Here is a 22,091-nt window from a genome sequence, read left to right on the forward strand (position 1 = left end):
CCCCCTCTCTCTCATACACACACACACACACACACACACACACACACACACACACACAAATTAATCTTTAAAACCTTACTTGCCTTTGTTTCAATTTATCTTTTAGAAAACTGTCACACTGAATAATATATTTTTTAATGATTTCATACATGCATTACCTAATGAATGAATGCATACTGTCACTGCAGTTGTGCATATATAATTTCTTTGACATATATTTTTAGATAAATGCAGTTATTAAAAGACATCCTTGTTGGGATTTCAATTATTCTCATAATTTTCCAAAGACAGCTTCACTTAAGTTTCATTAGTTAATTTCCTCAATTACCATTTATTGAGAGCCAGCTGTGGGGCCAACGCTTGACACTGGGATGGCACCAAAATCAGTAAAGGAGGGGAGGTACACCACACTGGTTTATACATTTGGAATCTGAATTGAAAGAGAAAATTTTAAAGCTATTTCTAATATTGAGAAACCAATCATTAGCAAGTTATGCTGTCCCCCCAAAAAAATACATGATCATCTCAGGGATACACCAATTAGAGAGAGAGAGAGAGAGAGAGAGAGAGAGAGAGAGAGAGAGAAAGGGAGAGAGAGGAGAGAGAAAGGGAGAGAGAGAAAGGGAGAGAGAGAGAGGGAGACAGAGACAGAGACAGAGACAGAGAGAGTGAGCAAGAGAGAGAGAGACAGAGATAGACAGAGTGAGCGAGAGAGAGAGACAGAGACACACAGAGAGTGATAAAATTAGCTTTCTTGCTGTGCTTTGGAATATGTAAAAGATTAGCTGAAAGAGCTTCTGAAAGCCTCTTACTGCTGAGCCTGCTCTGCATCTTTGTTGTTCATATTATTGTTATAGGTTATTAGATAAAATTGTATCTTTATCTTTAAAATGATATGATAAAATTATACAATAGGAGATATGTTTTTAAAATTCTAAAATAGAAACCTAAATTAAGTTAAGACATTAGTGTCTGAAGATTGAAATAGAGTATTAAAAATAATTATACAAGCATTTTATTTAGCTATTTATTTGTTTGTCCATGAGCATCATCTGTTTATGTATCATTCATTCATTAATTGTTTAAATCATGTATTCTAACATGTTACCACTTATAGATAGTCCTAATCAGTAGGTTCATATATCTAAAGTAAAATATAAAACTTCCCATTAAGATATGAAAGTCAAGGGTAGAGAGATGGTTCAGTGGCTAAGAGTGCTTGCTGCTCTTTCAGAGAACCTGAGTTCAGGTCTCAAACTACTGCTTGGAGCTCCAGGGGATCTGATCTCCAAAAATGTACACAGGTGTGATGATAAACATATGGATAAACATAGAAATTAACGTAAATAAATCTCTTCGAAGATTATTGAAGCGTAGTAAAGAGATCAGTTGTTAAACTCAAAGTCTACTAAAGTGCAATCATTAAACATGTAATGGTAAGGGCTAGATAGCATGGGAAAGTGCTCATGAAGGTCAAGCTGTGGAAGCTGCAAAGAATTCAGAAAGACGGTGGCACATACACTCATACACACACACACACAGAGAGGGGGTGTGGAAAGAGAGAGAGAACTAAAGAGTAAAAGAATTTCAGACTTTAGAACTGATGTAACTTTAAAAAGAAGAAGAAAAAAAAGTGACTGGATAAGGTTTTACATGTTGCTCCCTGTCTAAATAAACCCCAAATGAGGGGACCAGTTATCTGGGATGCAGAACAGTGCACAACAGGTGTGGGAACTAACCTTGGGCTGTCCAAGTGTTATCTGCTTGCCCTGTGAGCCCTGCACTTATCAGCATTTTCTGATTTCATCAAAACATAATGCAGGGACTAATGCAGGTTTTGAACACATAAACTATATGGGGAAAGAACAGGGAAAGTTCTGCAACTACACCAGTTCTACAGTAAATGAAAACACCCAGCTCATACATTTTCATCTGAGGCATACAGTATGGTAGAAATTGTTCACGTATACAAGTGATGTGTCAGGTCTGGTGTAAATGTGGGGGAAATGTGGTAACTTTTCAGCATTTCCCTCCCTTATAAGCCATTATTTTATAATATGAAATTTGTTCTTCCTTTGAAAATGTACTAAAGAAAATCTACCATGTGCTTCAGTCTGTTGAATTCACATTGCAAGGATTCTTTGTCTTTGCGGGCACTGAAATATTCTAAGATAATGCAATATTTTATTAAAAGCAAGTGTACTGACTCTTCATTAATTGCTGTACTAAGTGGTCCAACAAAATGCCATCTTAATTGTTTCTAATGGGTTGATATCTGTGAAGCTCAGATCGACTTGAGCTTCTTTCAGGCAGTTGAATAAGAATTTCTGAATATTCTGGATAATGATAAGAGTATCCAAAGACAAAGTACAAAAAATAAAAATTGAATAATTTTTAAAGCTTGAATTTCATTTTTATGCTTTATTTTCATGTTCAATCAAATGATTGATTTAACTAGAGTATACATGTGTGAGTGTGGTGTTTGTGTGTTTGTGTGTGTGAAAGTACTTCCTTATTAGGGAACAATTTAACCACAATTAACATTCAGTCCATCACAATCCATCTTTTTTGTGTCTTAGTGAACTTATAATAGTGCTTAAATTCAAGTCTTAACCTTCTGATATAAGTTAAGAGAAGTATATGATAAGATACAGTTTTATTATAACTAATACATTCTTTAAAACAGCTGAGCCGAGATCAAGGTTTATTAGAATTATTCTAGAGGAGTAAGGAAAGATGTGGTCCTTGTTCTTTATACTCTTGAAACATAGACTTGAATATTCCCTGGTCAATCATTGTGATACTAGCTATAACTTGTTAATCATCTACCATTTCTTCATTTCTTTTTCCTGTGATGACTTCACAGGACACCGACTATCTCAACTTTTATTTCACAGATTTTAAAAAATAAGGGCAGAAATGTTTTAAACTGCTCAAGGCCAACATGTTATCAGTAAAGAAGCAATGGTTGAGCCCATGGATGTCTAATATTGATGACCTGACTGATCTTTTTACCCCAGTTTTATTTCTTTACCACTAATTCTTAGTATCTCTGCCTACAACATCATTTACTAAAACTTTAAAATGTAGGAATGTATTAGAATTTGCCCTTTGGTCCTTGGGGAAAATGAGACCGCTAAATAAATAATATATTTAGAGGTCATACTTTAAATAAAATGACTGAGAAAAGGTATTCTATAACTATGAGCAGGCCATGCCTCCCAAATTCCAGACAAAGTAAAGATAATACAAAAAGTACTTATGTATTAAAGACCTAAATCCATTTATTAATTAATGAAAAAGGGCACTTAATTTACAGTTCACTAATAATATAAGTTGAATACGTTCAGCGGATTTTCTTTAATTAAATTTTGTTTTTTTCTTATTCACTTTACAACTCACTCACTGCTCCCCCTCCTGGTCACACCCTTCCACAATCTTTCCCCCATCCCCTCCTCCCCTTCTCCTCTGAGCGTGTTGGGGATACCCTGCACCACCCTGGCATTTCAAGTCTCTATGGAATTCTTTTCTTTAACAAATACTAAGATACAGAAAAGTTTCATTTTAATTGACAATAATATTTATTTGATATGTATGGACATTTTGCATGTATATCTGTGCAATGTGTATCTGTGCACCACATAAATACCTGGTACACTTGGGAACCAGAAGAGGACATCAGAGTCCCTGGGATTGGAGTTACTGAAGGTTGTATATCTTGATGTGGGTGCTGGGAATCTAATGTAAGTCCTATAAAAGAACTTCCCAATATCCAGTGCGCTTAACTACAATACCATCCCTCCATCCAAAATCTCTCTCTCTCTCTCTCTCTCTCTCTCTCTCTCTCTCTCTCTCTCTTTCTCTTTCTCTCTCTCTCGGTTTTATAAATTGGTTTTTTTTTCTTTAATTTAGGGCCAGTAATTTGTAACAAATTTACAGTTCCAGTTCTAGTATGATTCTTGTATAAAATTACTCATGATCTATTATCTACAATTTGTGTTTTCTGATATGAAAAATGGAACAACATCTTCAAAATCCGTCAAAGGAATTTGGTATTTTTACATAGTTATCCTGCAGCCATTTTATTTGTTCAAGCAACTACCAACTGAAGAATATATTATGAAATTTTTGTAATCAACTTTTTAAATTTTTGAACCAAATTCAACTTAGCTTTCATGAATTTAAAAAAAAATCTCTCCCTTTCAAATTAATGCAACTTATAAGTTAGGTCACATTTACTAACATAGGATAAGGGAGAGGTAAGTGAGAGATGAAATAAACAGCTCACTGATACAAGAAGAATGTTTCTATGCCCAGAGAGAGTTCCTACTGGGTAGTAATATTCAGCTCCCTGTGGGCATCCTTGTTGTGTCCCAGGGAGAAAAGTAGAGAAACTATTGATGAATTTAGTCTCTTAGCTTCAACCAAGTTGGTTAAGAATCTCTAGGGTATCTCAGATCCTTCATCCCAGAAGCAGCAAAGACAAGATTTAATCTTAATGTGACTAATACACAGACATAATCCAGAAGCATTTCTTTGTTGTTCTTTTAACATACAAAAGGTTTTATTTACCAAAACAAAAAACAAAAAACAAAAAAAAAAACCAAAAAACAAAAACAAAAAAACACAAAAAGAGAGAGCAGGATAAAAAAATGTAGGCAAAGTCATCATGTTGTATCCTACAGAGAAGCAAACTTGGAGTAACTTGCAAACTAACTTCTACATTCTTCACTTGGATAAAAGGCTTCTTGCTCTGATGGAGTCATGCTAATTGTGAAAAGAGCCCTTATAAGCACGGACTGTTTCTGTTGTAGATGTCATCCAAATGAGCTATAGGATTCCAACCCTGCTTTACTTCTATTGACTGAATAGTACAATGATGTGAGTCAAGGTGTTCTTTTAAAAAAAATGTGCTCTAAAGGCAAGGGTTGAGGCTTCAAAAAGGGGAATTGGAGGGAGGGAAGCTAATCTAAATCCATGTGTAAAGTTATCAATGGATACATAGTAAAAATATAATATAAACCCTTATCCAGGGGATTGTTCAATTTCAAATATACTGTCTTTCACTTGGAATGTTGAAAACAAACACAATATTCATTACTAGCATTTAAAACAAGTGAGTGGAGTTAAGTGTTGCTAATATACAGATCAGATATAAACTATAAAGACAGAATATAAATATCTAAGAAAATACACAAGAGTTATTATAGAAAGATAAGTAAGGAACCAAATAAGTAGGCATGGAAATACAAATAATAAAGAGAAATTATATAGCATGTGTTTTTTTAAAAAATGGGGATGAAAAAGTGAGTAAATGAACCATTTCCTTCCAGAAAAACTGCGGCTGCGCTGCCCATCACAGGGAAAATTCATTCCCTGAAATCAAGCACAGAGAATGCATGAGATAATGGATTAGGGAAAGGCTGGAAGAAACTGAGGAGGAGGGTGGCCCCATAGAAAGACCAACAGTCTCAACTAACCTGGTTCCCTGAGATCTCTCAGACACTGATATACATATATATATTATAATATGATATGTATATCATATATTTATGCTTGATTTATTATTATAGTCTATAAGTGATTTTAGGATCTTTCTGCTGGCAGGGTAGAGGATGTTGTTCAATAGCAAATTCTTATGTTGAAAGGGTACAGGATGCTGTTCATTGGCAACCAGTGTTTGGCATTTTCACTGAGCAACAACCATTATTTCTCATTGTTCAATGACTCCATGATACACAGGAGTCTGGCAGGATGCATGTTCATAAATGATATTCATTTTTTCTCCTGCAAACCTGATCTGTTATAGCAATCTGCTTTAATTCTATGATAACTATCCAAGTTAAGGTGTACAATAGCATTTTGGTTATTTTATTTATGAGCTTCTGTTATTCCTTCCATTTATTTTCCACACTCCTGCAACATATTTTAAATCATATGCATATATTATATGTACATATGTAAATCTGTCATGGTACATTTTTGTTAATCATGCTTGCTTACTAACTATTGTTGTCTTTAACTGTCCTAACTATTGTTGTCTTTAACTGTCTATTTTATTATTATTTTTAACCTAATAGTGAAGGTTATATGCTATGTCAATGAAGGCTAAAGATATTCTGTAATTGTTGTCACCATTATGTTTGATTTTATGCAATATGTGGTATATTTTAAATATATCGCTAAAGTTCTCCATGTGTATATTAAATTCTGTTTATTTTTTACCTTCCTTTCTACTGTTTGAAGTGTGTGTGTATTTGTGTGTGTTGTGTGTGTGTGTGTGTGTGCGTGTGTGTGTGTATTTTCTTCTGACTTGACCCAGGCACAAAACAATCACTAACTGTTGAGAGAACAAGGCATCCCAGGAGATTGGTAATGAGACACGGAGCCTTTAACCTCTTGGTCACTAGTTCAAATCTGCCCCAGGTCAAGAGTGACAGAAAGGCATTACCAATTGAGGGTAGTTCAATACGCTGTGTGAAAAGAATATGTGATTTGGGCAGAGAAATCAAGGTGCTAACCCCTCTATAGACTCAGGATATAATTGTGACCAGGGTTTTAGTTTTAAAAAAAAAACATGCCTGGTCATTTCAAAGTATCTTATCTTCTCTCTCTCTGACCTGAGCCTCAGTTCATGTTGGTTTGTGAATTGGTGTGAGTTGTCACATCAATCTGAGTCTTTATCCATCACTGTTGCTAATGTGGTAAAATCCAACAGTATTAAATTGATGTTTTAAAAACTTACTCCATTCATTCTCAGATGAAAGTTCATTTAAAATTGAAATTTATGTCCTTCATATCTCCTGCCTCTTCAGTGCCCTCAAATCATTTATTAATTTCACTGACCTGTGTGCTAATGACTGAGCATTTAGGGAAGCCTGTTCAATTTCTTCAATAGTCCATTGAGAAATAATTAACAAATAAGAATAGGCAAGTATAAAGATAGTTTGAAGGTAGAAAATTCAAAAGAGAGTAGAGCAAACAACATTCGTCAACAGAGCCACCTGATTGGATTAGTTGCAATCATAGTAATGAGAAATCTTCTCATTTTCTTCATTTTTAATATTAAATATTCTACAAAGCTTCCCCTCCTCTTTTTAACACCTTTAGCAGTCACATTATTCAACCCTTCTGATTCGTGTATCTATTATAGAAATTATATACATATGCTTGCAATATTAAGAGGATGGTAGCACTTAAAATAATGATTTTAGGTCTATGTCAAACTCACTGTGTTTCAAAATGCATACTATAGTGCTGAATTGTATGAATTTAAAACTATGACAATGGTTATAAAAGAATAGTATTAACTGGGCCTTGTTTTAATAGTCTGGATGAGGATGAACAGGCACCAAAAACATAATAGTTATGGATTTTAAATCAGCTTCAAAAGAACATACCTATATATTGATGTTCTTCCACATGCTGTAACAGACTTCTCTCCTAACTTTAAATAAAATGGACTTTCTTATCATTATCTAGGCTTAAAATATAACTTTAAATCCACACCTTCAAAGACATTCTTCTGCCCTGACTTACGCCAGTGGTTCCTATAATATCTGAAGAACTATGATTTGAGAATTAGAAATTTAAATTGCGCGAGCTCACTATTAGAGTATTTCCGTTACCCTTTGCAGGTTTGGAGGCAGCTTATCCGACCTTACAGTCTCACCAGGAAGCTAATGGGAAAGCCTTGCAGCAATCTTCACAGGAAAGTTTCCAAATGTCAAGTGTCATCTTTCCAGCTGTTAGATGAATGGGTAGCCAAGAGGCATTTATTTGGGTGTGCAACCCCTGTGAAATCTGGGTGAGGGAGGAAAAAAAAGGCTATAATTTGGTGGTTAGTTTACTAGCACTAGCCCAGTCGCAAATCTCCTAGCCAGAACAAGGACGTTATCTTATCATGTACTGATTGATGGCTGGCTGCAGTTCTTCCATACTTAAAGAATAAGAATGCCATAAACAAAGGCATTATCAATATGCCGCACTAATTCCTGAACCCTCTACTGCTGCAGATGAAAGCAGCATCACCAACCAAGCTGCCTTCCCCCACAAACCCTGCCCAACTGAGGAGGTAAGGCTGTTCACAGGATAGCTGTGTAAAAGATCTTCAGATATTGAAAAAGTGCCCTTCCATGTAAGACGCAGTGTATACACTTTAATTCTCATGTTAAGAGAAGATTGATAGAGATCATTGGACACTGTCAGGTGGGAAAACAATGAATATCAATAAAAAAGACAGTTTTATATCATAATGGACTTTGTTAGAGATAGTATTAGGAAGGAGAGACAGAAATTGGGAGAGGGAGGGAGAGAGAGAGAAGATTGAAGTCAGTCATGGATAAATGTTGTTTCCCATACTATGCTTCTCAACATCATTGGTATAGGGCTGTTGAGATGATTTCAGCCCATTGTCATGAGAAATTGTGATTTATTTTTATACTTAGTTTTATAAATGAATGAGGATTTTTCTTTCTTTTCTTCTTTCTTTCCTTCTTTCTTTCTCTCTTTCTTCCTTCCTGTCTTTTAGCAATAACTGGTAAAGTCAAAAGTGCTCATTGTTATTGAGAAACAGTTTATTTCAGCTGCTTGCAACTAAATACGTAATGAACTCCACAGTTCTGGGTATTTAATTAACCTCTTTGTTGGTCTGTTTGGTCTGATCTGTAGTATGTTCCTAGCTAATATTTTAAAATAACTTTTTACATCCATGACTTGACATATACTCTCTCTGTTGATTATTTTTCCTTATAATATTATATGATTTTATATGCAAAGAGAAGAGTTTTAAAAATAATATCTAGGTGTTGTAAAAAGAAAGCATAGGGGAAATGAGGAATGGGCCTGAATTTAATGGAGCTATCAAGACAGAGCTATCTGGTTGGTGACAGAGGAAGAAAGTACCATGACTAATAAGCAATTTTAATGCTTTTTATTGGTTTTGTGTAGGGCTCCAAACTTTTATTAAATGGCAGCGTTTGACCTGAAAAGTAATTTAAAATGAAATTGTCTCTATAAAAACGGACTATTTCCTTACCAATATAGGAATAGATTGCTACTTCAGACAGAGATAACTCAAAATTAGAATGGGTAGAAAAAAATAGATCTGAAAACTCTGATCCTTGCCATGTAAGACCCTAGCTAGCCTCAGTGCGTCTTGGAAAGGTAGAAACTTAGGCAATGCAGAGCCACTGGGTCTTCGTGGGCCATAAATGGTACTGATCCCAAATGTACAATATCTGTTCCCCTGGGCTGTATGGGATTAGACAAACACAATGAAGCTGAGTAGAAGAGCTTATTAGATTGCTGTGAAAATTTCAATGCTAAAGAAGCTAAACTGGGAATTTGAAACAAAGCTGTATCTAATTACCTGTGTTCTGCAACCTAGTAAAATTTAGTCTGAAGTTGGAAAGAACAGGTTAAAAAAAATGGATGGCAGGACAGAAGCCTGGAGGTCATAAGACCTACTTTAATTCCTGACTTACATGCTCACTGTTTCAATCTTGGGACCTATGGAAGAAATGCTATATCAATTTGTTTTTGTTTATTTGTTTTCATTTATAGCTATGAGACTGAGATGGAATTGTTGGCTCACCTTACTTTTTAAATCACTGATGTGTTACCTCAAGCCTTCATAATTCATCTAGAGAATGTAAAACTTCATGTGGGTCTGAAACCTGAATGGGATACATTACAATTGAGCAGTGTGAGTTAGTGAATGCTCATCAGAGTTCTATTATTTTACTGATATAGCATTCGTATTATATTTAAACATCTTTCTAATCAGGAATCACATTTTAGAAATTAAAAAAAAATACTTCTGAACTTGTTCAAAGCAAAATAGGCCATGAAAATTATTGAGTATGATGTGTATTGGACAGGCCTGCACCTATACCTAGATGGGTAACACTAACTGTATTCATTCGATTATGAAAACAAGAAGAAACAAAGACAAGACGTTGGGAAGCAGGCAAAGGTTTGTCTACATGGAGTTAGGAAGAAGATGGGGCCAATTTGATCAAAATGTGTTGTATATAATTCTAGAAGAATTAATAAAAATTTAATATTTCAAAACTGATATTTATTAGAAATATGAGGCACAAATTGTGGAGTCAGTACAAGTATAGTGAGACACAACAAAACTAATCACATCGAAGTTGGACAAGGCAAACCAACAAAAGGAAACGAACCCAAGAGAAGGCACAAAAAAATCAGAGACACCCTCATTCCCATACTCAGGAGTCCCATCTAAACTGAAGGCCGTATGTATACACAGAGGACATGATGCAAACAGGTAGAGCGCCTAACAGGTCTTGCACTTGCTGGTGCAAGAAAGAAAAAAAAGAAAAAAAGAAAAATAAAATAAAATAAAATAAAACTACGTGATGAGGAGACTGTGGCTAACCCCAATCTATTCAGTACTTAGTCGTAATGCTAATCTTAATAACACTTACTAAGCTTTTTTCTTTTCTTACTGAGCTCTATCTGAGCAAGTAGAGGACCTGGGAGACAGTCTCTGCAGAGAATTCTTTTCCATATTTAAGTATTGTTTAGTTTAGTGTAGTTTAGTTTTGTGTTTTGTAACTCATTAAACCAGTTCTAAGATGTTCTATTTCATTGTATTCTATGTCATTCTAGATCACATTGCATGTACCACATCCAATACACCATTTCCATAGTGGGCACTTCACTTCTATATACTATAGTCAGAATATACTGAGAAACACCCACTTGGGGCTGTAATGAATTAATGTAGACTAGGCACCATAGCTGAGGTGTTTCGCTTACTTCCAAAAACACTCCAGTCTCTAGGTGCTCAGTAATAACCCAGTAGAGCAGAGTTCACTTCCCATATGCTGTAGGCACTGTGTCCGGGGGAGTATCCCAGCACCATATAATTCATATCACATTTCTGTCCATTGTTCTGTACAGTAGCTAAGTTGGATTTGGTGGTTTGTTTGTTAGTATAAGGCTTGTCATAAATATCCTCATAGAAAAATATGGTTGAAAATTTGATGTGTTTGCCAGTCTTTTAGATTGTGGTGACAAAGCAATATCTTGCTGTGCATGTTATACTAACCCTAGAGTGATGAGTGCCACTCAGGAGTGCTGCCAAAGCTGGTCCTGGATGGTATGGTACATTGATATGAGAAGAAACAAACATGCTAATCTTTTCAATTTTCTTCTCATTTATCCTCTCTATGTGCGTCTCCATCCCTGCTCTAAGGAAGGCCTCTTCATGATGGACTAGATTTCCCTTGCTACCTGTTCTTCTTTGCCTCTTTCAGAAATCATGTCCAGAGATGCAAGGGTTAATAGTTTTACCCCCAAAGACAAGTATCAGCGCTTGTGTTGTTGACTTAGAGTTCGGAGCTGTTTTATTTCAAGTCTCAATATTTAACATTACTGCCGTCGTCGCCTTTCTTAAATGTCAGCTTCTTTTATTTTCCTTCATCACTCTTCCTTGATCACACCGACTCCTTTGTGTGACATGGATTTGCTGTCAGGTGCCACCCTAGGACGGTCCCCAGGTTTTTCTGACTCCAGTCATTGACATCTTGTCAGCAGTGTCACCTACTTTGCCCCTCGGCCTCTGAATATGGCAATTGTTACCTTCTTGATTGACATTTTTGAAAAACTGTCAACATGTTTTCATTATTTGGAGATCTCAAACCCAAAGCTCTCTCTTACGGTTAATTCTGCGTTACAGTCTTTGAACAGGTCTTCTGGCTTAAATGCAATACACGTTATGTGGAACCGTTTGCAGGCTATTATTTTAACATTGTGTCATAGTTACTGGGAAGGAGCAAGCAGCCAATGTTATGGTTGTAACTCAGTTAATATTTTAAACAACAAGTCATTTACTTGAATTGCAAAAAGAGTATGCTACAAAGGTTATAATTGTTATCACTATGTTCGTGAACTTCTGGTACTGGCTTAGTTGTTTGTTTATTGATGAGGCATTTTGTAATTCCCTAAAGCAGAAACCTACTTCTGTCCTAATCAACATATTCTGTATTCTCTTCATTTTATGATAAGCCACTTAAGTAGAATTTAACAAGAAACTCACATTTACTCATACTCCTAGTCTTCCCTCTGAGTCTCTTCCCATCCCTCAGTATCATATTGTGATGTAATCAGAGGAATTACAAGTTCAAGGTCAATCTTGGCAGCATAGGAAGTGGGAAACTATCATATACCATTAACAAAACCCTGTCCAAAAATAAGTGAATAAAAAAAATAGACAAAGAAAACTGGAGCATATTAGGGCAAGACACCAAGAAGATGTATTGAATGGCTTCAGCAAGGTGGGAATAATGGAGAAGGAAATCCAAATATTAGTCTACTTCCAAAAATGAGGATTTTTCATTATCACAGTTACAAATTCCTTTGTGAAAAGCACTGAAATTTGAAAGTCAGTAGAGCACAAAACTTGAGAAAAGCCAGGTTAAAAAAAAATAAAGAATGAAAACATTAATTTTCCATGCAGTTTCCTCTCTAAGACAGCCTACGTGATAAATTCAAGCCACAGTCACCACAGTGAGGAAAAAGCAGCTTGCCTTCCCATCACCTAATAAGCAAATAGGTAAAAGTAAACCCTTAAGATCAGCAAGGAGCGAGCATAAGACATATCAGTAATTACAGTATAAAACTCAGCAGTTTATACAACCTAACTCAGTGGCCTCATCCTATTAAAGCAGCCATGGAAGAACCAAACAACAGCCAACCACACTACCAGTGTATCCCAGTAAGAGGCTTCCTTCTTCTCTACAATCAATGAACCAGACTTACCAAACTGAACTGTCTCTCCAGAAGCTCTATCTAAATATATGAATGTACCCTTCACCCCCCACCCCCATGAAGCTCTACCAACCTCAAGAACCAACATTGAGATCAAACTGCCTAATGAGCTTAGCAACTACCCCACATGTAAACTCTGCGGAGTCTAAATATAATTTGATTCCGAATGACTGGTGAAACCTTTTCATCAGAAAATCAACTTATATAAATGCCAAAATAAGTTGCCACTGTTTCAGATGTGCATATCAGAATGCTGGGATGGTGAAGAATCAGAAAAAAAAAAAACAGTGTTAGAAAATAAAAACATTGGATTTCCTGTAACTAACCCCAAACATATATCTGAAATATGGGCAAAAATTTCAAAATAGTATTTTAAAAGAAAGGTAATCTACTACTGATTGGCACAGACATATTATACCAGGGAGAACAACACATGAACAAAAAAGCAACGTTCCAGACAGCAATTTAACCTAGAAATGAAAAATATCATGACTGCCCTGAAAAATATAATATAAAGCTTCAAGACTATGGTCAATCAAGCAGAAGAATTAATAGTTCCAGAGACAGTTGTTAAGTATTATCTATTCTAACTAGAAAACATGTAAGGAATGAGGATGAAAAAGTTCTCCAAGAGTTATGTACTTCCAGCAATTCAAATAACTATTCTTATAAGTATTGTATAAAAGAGAGAGAGACAGCAGCAAAATATCACTAATAAGCAATGAGGTTTGCAAGATGTCTCAGTAGGTGAAGGCATTTGCTACCAAGACTGAAGATCCAAGCTTGATCCCTAGAATCCACATAGAGGAAAAAAAAGAAATTTTCCTGACCTCTATATATGTTTCGTGACATTCATGTGTACCTGTATGAATGGTTGTGTGTATACTATATGCACGCACAAACATACACATATTCACATATACAAACATACACATATTCACATATACAAACACAATAATGATAGTAATAATAATAAATGTAATACTCAGCTAATACAATAATGCAATGACCAATTATAATTAAATGAATTAAACTCAGACTATGAGATAATTTTCACAAGAAAAGAAGATATTGACTTGTCATATGACTTCATTCTCATAAGACAGTCAGTATGGTCATCAACAGAAATTTTGTAAGTCAGGAGAGAGTAGAATGGAATCATCACAGTGCTGAAATAAAACTGTCAATAAAGAATTTTGTACCTGGAAAAATTGCCTTCCAAAAATGAAAGAAATTAACATTTTCCAAGACATACAAAAATTGAGAGAGATTGTCACTATTATACTTATTAATAAGCGGTACAAAGTTCTTGGATATAAAAAAAGCTATATGAAAATATAAACATCACTGGTGAAGATAAATATATACAAAACAGAATTGTATAATACTATATTGATGCTATCCAATATATTTTACTTAAAGCTCAAGTGGTACAAGACCAAAGTAATAAGTGTAGTTATATTCTGTAACCTGTTAATGGTTACATAATATAAGAAGTATAAAAGTGTGAATAACAATAAAATGAATATGTAGACCTTTTGTATACCATTAATCATAATTTTTTATCTGTTCCAAACATACTGTTTTAATGAAAGCCTTATAACAAAAGAATGAAAATAATATAAAAAGTATGGTAGATATTAAAGTGAAAATGAAAAGGAGTTAAAAATTATCGCTGCAAAAACAAAGAAATTAAAGTAAGTGATCATAACATCCCAGAAAACAATTAGTAAAATGATGATCACAGCTTCTCCCTTATTACTTTAAAGTCAATATTTACTTTAAATAAAAACAGATTGATGTTATCAGTCAAATTACATAGAGTAGCTGAATTTTAAAAGGACTCAACTACATACTGCTTACAAGAAACTCACCTTTGATGCTCACTTTGGCAGCACATACACTAAAACTGGAATGATACAGAGAAGATTAGCATGGCCCCTGCACAAGGATGACATGCAAATTTGTGAAGTGTTGCATATTTTTTTTGCAGACCCTTAGTACAAACAACAATATGAACTAACTAGTACCCTCAGAGCTCCCAGGGACTAAACCACCAACCAAAGAATATACATGGTGGGACTCATGGCCCCAGCTGCATATGTAACAGAAGATGGCCTAGTTGGTCATCAATGGGAGGAGAGGTCCTTGGTCCTGTGAAGGTTCTATGCCCCAGTGTAGCAGAATGCCCAGGCCAGGAAGCCAGGAAAAGGTGGGTTGGTGAGCAGGAGGAGGGGGAGGGACAGGCCTTTCCCCCAGAGGGGAAAGCGGGAAAGGGATTATCATTTGAAATGTAAATAAAGAAAATATCTAATAAAAAGATAAATTAAAAAATAAAATAAAATCCAATTTGAAAGACTAAACAGGAAAAAAGAAAGAAACTCACCTTTGAATTAAAGATGTATAATTGAGATGAGTTCTGAGTATGTGACACATACATTTAGTAATGGCAGAATTTCTGAGAGTGAGACAGGAAGGACTATGCTTTTGAGGGCAGCCTGGTATATAATAACCTATCTCAAAAATTCAAACCAAAGGAAACACACAACTGATTCACAGGGATAGAACAGTATTGTTTGTGTGTGTGTACAAAAAATGACTAAAAGAAATTATTTGTGTTCATTTTAAACAAAATGCACATTTAGTAAGTAAAACAACTTAAAAGAAAAAAGGCTTATTCTATAAAAATTTGCAAATATCAGAAAATGTAATGAATAGATAGATACCTACCAACATTAGAGATTCAACATCAGAGCACAAAATATACAGTAAGTGCCAATCAATCTGATGTGATATATAATTATTATAGATTAACTATAATAATTGTTTGGGTACATCTATACTAACCTTTACAAACTGCTTGGTCATCTGGATGATAAAAATAAGGAAACAGAAGATGTGATAATAGGCTCTCACTACTGTCAGGAGGGTAATATGTATGCATAGGATTGCTACATCTCAACAGAAGTAAACTGCACCAAGTGGACCTGCCCTATACACACAAACACCCCGCCAAACTTTTTCAGATTATACATTGCTTTTTTGTGCAGGGAGAACCTGCTATAGTCATAATTGTGTGCTATGACACAAAACAAGTTTTAATGAATTTAATAAAAATTAAATCATCTATAAAGAATATAACTAGAAATCAATAATTATAGATAATTTGGGACTGTTACATATGCATGGATATTTTAGTATAAGCTACTGATCAAAGAAAATAACAGAAATAGACATCACCATATCATAGAATTAGGAGAAAGCAAAGTATAACAGGACTTATCCAAAAATAGTAATAACAAGAATATTTGTAAGATTAAAGGACTATTTTTTTAACAAAAAGAAAGATATTTAGTAAACAACTTAAAACATAGAATAAAATAATGATTGGAATAGAAATATATAAAATAAATATGATTAAAACACCAGAAAACATTGGAAATTTTTCTGCAAAGATAAACAGAATCAATAAATCTTAGACTAAGAAAAAAAATGATAGCAGATTTAAAATAAAATTCCTTTAAGGTCTTATAATTGATGCCATATAAAAAGGCTATTATAAATAATTATTTGCCTACCATTTCACCAACATTCACATAATTATATAACTTCTAGAAAATCCTGAAGCTTACTTAAACCAACAAAAATAAAGCCATAATGGACCAGTAACAAATAAGTTTAAATCAGTCATCAGAAACCAACCCCCAAAAGAATACCCAGAACCAATTTGATTCAGGGTGAATGTAGAAATATTTAATGAACAATTAATATCTACAGTCTTACACCCTCATAGAAGCAAGGGGTTGTGAGGATGGGCTAGAGGGTTTCCAGGGTGAGGACCAGGAAAAGGGATAGCATGTGAAATGTAAATGAAGTGTATAGCCAATAAAAAATAATGAGTAAATTAACAAAAAAAAGAGAAATAAACACAATGTGTTCAGCACAGAGTTGTTATTATCATTCAAAGGCAACCTGAATGGCACGGGTGAAGGGAAAAGGAAAGTCTGTGTGTTATGCTAAAATGGAATACTATTCAGAAATTGAAAAAAAATAAATAAATGCTGTCATTTGTAAGCCATGCTGCTAAATGCCACCAATCAACCACAGTGGGATTCACAGAGCGTAGCTCTTCTCATGTGTGTTGGGAGACATAAAGTGGTCAAAACTATAAGAAGAAAGTGAACGGAGGTTACTAGGGAAGGAAGGCATTTGAGAAGCAGGGGTGGCGAAATCTTGGTGAGTACAGGCAATTTTTGTCTACATAGTGAGCTCTAGGACATCAAGAGCTACATATTGAGACTCTATATTTAAAAGAAATTAGTAATAAAGTCAATGAGAAACTTATGAAATGTTTTCACAGAATCATGATGAATCAAACTCACTGGATTCAAGTAAGGGGCAGGGGAAATGTGGTAAACAGCCAGAGATAGTCTGAGTGACACAGAATGGTGGCATGTCAGAGAAACGATACATGAACATAGATGCTAAGTGATGCCAACATTAATGTATAGGTTTGATTAAAATTCAGCTAAGTGAAGAATTCTAGGAAAATATAATTATTTTGTTGTTTTAGAAGAAGGACCCTTTCTGTCAATACTGCCAAATTTGGCTAAATATAGCTTGATTGTTGGTGGTGAGAGAAATACACATGGGTTTGAATATTTTATTTCCTAGCCTTATTCTATGCTCAAGTAAAAAGCATTGTTTTTAATTTGTATTTTATTTTTATTTTTTATTCGCTTACATCTCGATCATAGCCCCCTACCTCCTCTCTTCCAAGGCCCACCCCTCCCCCATTTCCCCTCTTCTGCTCAGAGAAAGTGAGCCCCCTTGAGTACCACCCCACCCTGGGCGATTTAGTCCCAGCAGGTCTAGGCACACCCTCTCCCACTGAGGCTCAACCAGGCAGTCCAGTTAGGGTAAGAGGATCCAATGGCAAGGAAAAGATACCAAGACAGCCCCTCTTCCACTTGTTAAGGAAACCACATGAACACAAATCTACATATTTGCCCCAAATTTACATTTTTCAAAAGTTATGTGAATAGAGGTCTTTCAAGAAATCAACACAATATGGTCATTGCTTTATAGAAAAATATCTATAGTCTCCTATCTTTCCTAAAATTCTCATTACAAATTATATCTTCTCAAAATGGAAAAATGAAATGTGATCCTATTTTAAAATTGTTATTGCTAGCCCTTGGCCTGTGTGCCATGAAGCAGCTATTCTAAATTAATTTCTACTTTGTAAAGTTTTTCCTCCTGATGACTAGTTCTTCTAAAGGCAATGTACTTGAGCAGGAATCAATGCATTAGCCTAGTTTGTGAAATAAACAAGCTATTCATAGCTACTAAATACTATTTATTCTTTGTTTTAAAGTAATTATAAAATGCATCTAGAGCAGGTATAGCCAAGGCAGAGGCATTGGTTGTTACATGTAACTGATATTTAAATAAAATGAATAAGTAGAAGCTGCTTGATACTTTTAAAGGATCACAACATTGCGGTGGTGATTTTCCCCCTTAATAATCTAGAAAACTATAAACAATTTGCTTTCAGCAGCACTTAACTTTGTTATTCTTGTGTTTTTAAATAATTATTTTAAGGCAAATGCAGGGAGAAATGCACCTGGAATGCACAATTATAATACAAGTCACTTTTCCCATCACCATAACCATTACATGTTCATATATTTCCATTAAAGTTCCATATACTATCCAAATATAATAGAAAATACATTGGTAAATAGTAGATGAGGATGTCATGCTAATATAAGTCCTCATGATGGCTTCAAGATGCTATGTGACTTCTATTCTCAAATAAATACTGTGGATTTTAAATTTTCTGATAAATCTTTTCTTTCTGGGATTTGAGGGTTTTAGACAGGGTCTCATGAGGCACAAGGAGACTGAATTATCTATGTGAGTTGCAGCTGGCCTTGAACTCCTAATTCTCCTGTCCTACTTTCCAAGTGCTGGATTATAAATGTGCATCATCAAACTCAAATTGAAAAGGTGTGTGTGTGTGTATGTATGTACACACAGGAGCATACACATATATGTTCTATGTGTGCATTAAACCAAGCCATCACTTAACCCATGGCTTGAAATATTACCTTCTGATTTGTAGAACATTCATATTTTAGGTACATAATGTGTGTGCAAAATGCAGGAAGCTTGCCTTAATTAAGCTTGGATCCCTCTGGAGTCAGATCTTGCTGCCACACTTACCTACAGTTTATCTGCAACATGAGCAAAGATCACTTACCTTCCATGACCCTAATCTTGCTCATTTGCAGAGGGGGAATGCTTTCTGTTTTGAAGAGTGATTTAAAGCATAAACATGAAGTATTCACTGCTGGGTCTGGCATGAGCATTGTTTGAATTTGAGCAACTGACTTTTCTATTTTCAGGATAAATTGACTCCCGCTTTTATGGAATACTTTGTCAGTATGTTTGTGTTTGGTTGAAGAGACTTTATAGCAGCTGTGGACCTTGATAGGACTTTTTCCATATCCTGACAAGCTGATACAATCTTTGTCCCATTGAGTAGGTTACTTATAGAAAGTATAGAAACATAGATATCTAATACAACCCTGGCCAAACCTGCATTTCCACTTAAACACAGAGTTGCAAAGAGTGTCCATGTAGATATTAGCCTTGGATTCACATGTAAATCCCTCAAGATGACATAAATTTTTATCTTATTATCACATGTATTTATTCAATGAGGGGAGGACATATGACTGCCACAGCATTCATATAGAAGTCAGAAGAACTTGGTTCTCTCCTTCCACTTTGTGAGTCCTGGGTATCAAACTCATATGAGCCTTGTCATCTCTCTGACCTAAGAATTTAAGAAGCCCAATTGTCTGAGCCCAACTCCAAACAATTATCATGCAATAATTGTGAAGGACAATTGGTGTGATCAACAGGAGCTTTGAAACTCTTTGTATGTTTATAATTTTAAGAGCAGGAAATAAATGGGCTACACAAAGAAAATATCAACTGTTGGAAAAAATAGAAGCCATCTGATAAGACAGAATGAAGGAAATGTATGAAGATGAGGGAAGGATGCATCTTTGCGGTTTACTTGGGAGTTTCTAGGTTTGCCCACCTGCTTCACAGCTTCATTAGTCTACTATGACTCTGCACCTTCATAGTGACTTGGCATTGAAAGAGAACATTTCAAGCCATGGGTCAAAGTGAAGGAGTGGAGCTGGAGAGATGGCTCAGGGTTTCAGAGCACCTGGTACTTTTGGGAAATGGTTTTGGTCCCAGAAAGCACATCAAGCTGTGGGCAACTATATGTAATTCTACTTCCAGGGGAACTAATGCCCTCTTCTGTCCTCCATCAGCCCTACATGCACATGACAGAGATATCCACACACAGGCAAAACACTCATATACTATATATGTATATAATATGTTTATAGTAGGTTTTATGTATTAATACACATATATTTACATATATGTATATGTGTGTAAAACTTTTAAATGTCCAGACTATAAAACACTATTTTTATCAAATGTGAAGTAGATAAACCTTTGTCACTCCATGTGACTGAATTATAAGATGCATGTATTTACATAGTCAAACTTAATACCCTACTGTATTACTTGCAGCCACTAGAGGGCTCTTTGGAGAGGCTTTGCAAACAGGCAGGGCCAACCAACACTTTACCATTAGAACAGAAAGCTTTGTCTACAATGTCCAAGCTTGGGAACCTCTCAATCAAGTGCCAAATAAAAGAACATAAATCTCATCATGTTAAACATAAGGTAAACATTTTTTCTGTTAAGCTTCAGGGAGGGCATACACACATGGAATATAACTATTTTAACATATTTCATTTAGAACAATGAAAAATAAAAATACGCCTCATGCAAAATGGTTAATGAACATAGGGCAAGTCACTATTTTATGTAAACTTATCACACTACTGAAAACTAATGCAAAGAAAAAGATGTGCATCCAAGTTCAATGCATTGAACACATGAATACATTTTTGAACACCTTGTTGTGAAGCCAGTCCTTCTAGTGCTAGGTGCCTAAATTAAAGCAGGAAGCACAGGTACATGAGCAGGTACATACAAAATTGATGAGGAAATAACTATGCTTTGTTGAGGCACGTAATCTAGGGGATGGTTCTTGTACTTTCTTTTGCAAAACTCTGTCAAATTTCAAAGCACTCCAGCTGGCCAAAAAAATAACATATCACTCCCCACTAAATGACTCTGAGAAAATATTACAGATAGATCCATAAATGATGTTTTCCTTGCAACACAGCGAAGGGTTCTATCTCTTGAAGCAAAAGAACATTGTTGAGAAACAGTGGGGGTGAAGGATTCATCTTGATATTAGGATATGTAGCACTCAAGAGTCCTATGGGTAGTGACAGAACCTACCAAATTTTGTAGATGGAAATAAAATGAGAAATTAGAGTTAGAAGCTACATAAATTTAGGGCCTCTTCTAATCTCTGTTTTCAAGTCAAGCTTTGGAAGTTGTACTTTATTTGACTAAAATCCTTAGTTTCTCAAAATATGTTCTCAGGGAAAATAAAGTTTAAAAACTTGGGCATCCCTCTAAGTTTCAGCGTCTCAAATGTCGAGCAAGGGCTTTTGAAAGAGCCATGTTTACCCTTCTGTCTATACTGCAGGTTCTGGGCTTGGTACCTTCCCCTAGTCTCCATTTTTACTCTCCTCACACGAGTCCTGTATGACTTTGTTTTTTTGTTTTCCTTTATTTTAATTTTTCCTGTTGTGTGTGTTGAACAAGCAACAAAGTTGAGAATGAATAATTGATTAAAATCCTTTATTTCTGACATATGTGTTCTCTATATTAACTAACTATACAGAACTAAATTCATGCATGTTTTGTGCATATGCAGCTAAAGATCCTATAGACATATCATATAATTCATTTGTCTATAGGTATTCTCTGTAAAATAAAAGTTTTGAAGTCAAGTATCTCTGTGATCATCCTGGTTCTGCAGCTTGTTAATTTTCAGAGCTAACCCCACTGAACTCCTGAATCAGAACAATGTGTGCTCAAGTGTAGCCAGCAGGCTATCTAACTTGACCTTCACTGGATGACTTTCAGGCCATTATTGTTTCTTTTCAAAGATTGTTTTAAGTATGATGTCGAAGATTAACTAATTATTTAGCATATTAACAAATCAGAGAGCATAAGGAACTCAGAAATGAACCCATTCAATGTAATACAACAAATTTTCAAAAGAATATGTAATAAGAAAAAGACGCTTGCTTAAATAACTAAGTTAGGAAACT

At 35.1% G+C, this 22,091-nt stretch overlaps 1 protein-coding gene and 1 non-coding gene across 2 annotated transcripts in view; both read left to right on the forward strand.

The window, feature by feature from the left end:
* Positions 1–22,091, forward strand: part of Dpyd (dihydropyrimidine dehydrogenase) — an 835,953-nt gene that overhangs the window by 368,786 nt on the left and 445,076 nt on the right. The gene's annotated exons all lie outside the window — the stretch shown is intronic.
* On the forward strand, positions 14,681–14,787 carry LOC116094475. Its single transcript, XR_004120135.1, has one exon. It is a non-coding gene; the product is annotated as a U6 spliceosomal RNA (small nuclear RNA).

Source organism: Mastomys coucha, unplaced genomic scaffold (genome assembly GCF_008632895.1).
Source record: "Mastomys coucha isolate ucsf_1 unplaced genomic scaffold, UCSF_Mcou_1 pScaffold16, whole genome shotgun sequence".
NCBI classification, from domain to species: domain Eukaryota; kingdom Metazoa; phylum Chordata; class Mammalia; order Rodentia; family Muridae; genus Mastomys; species Mastomys coucha.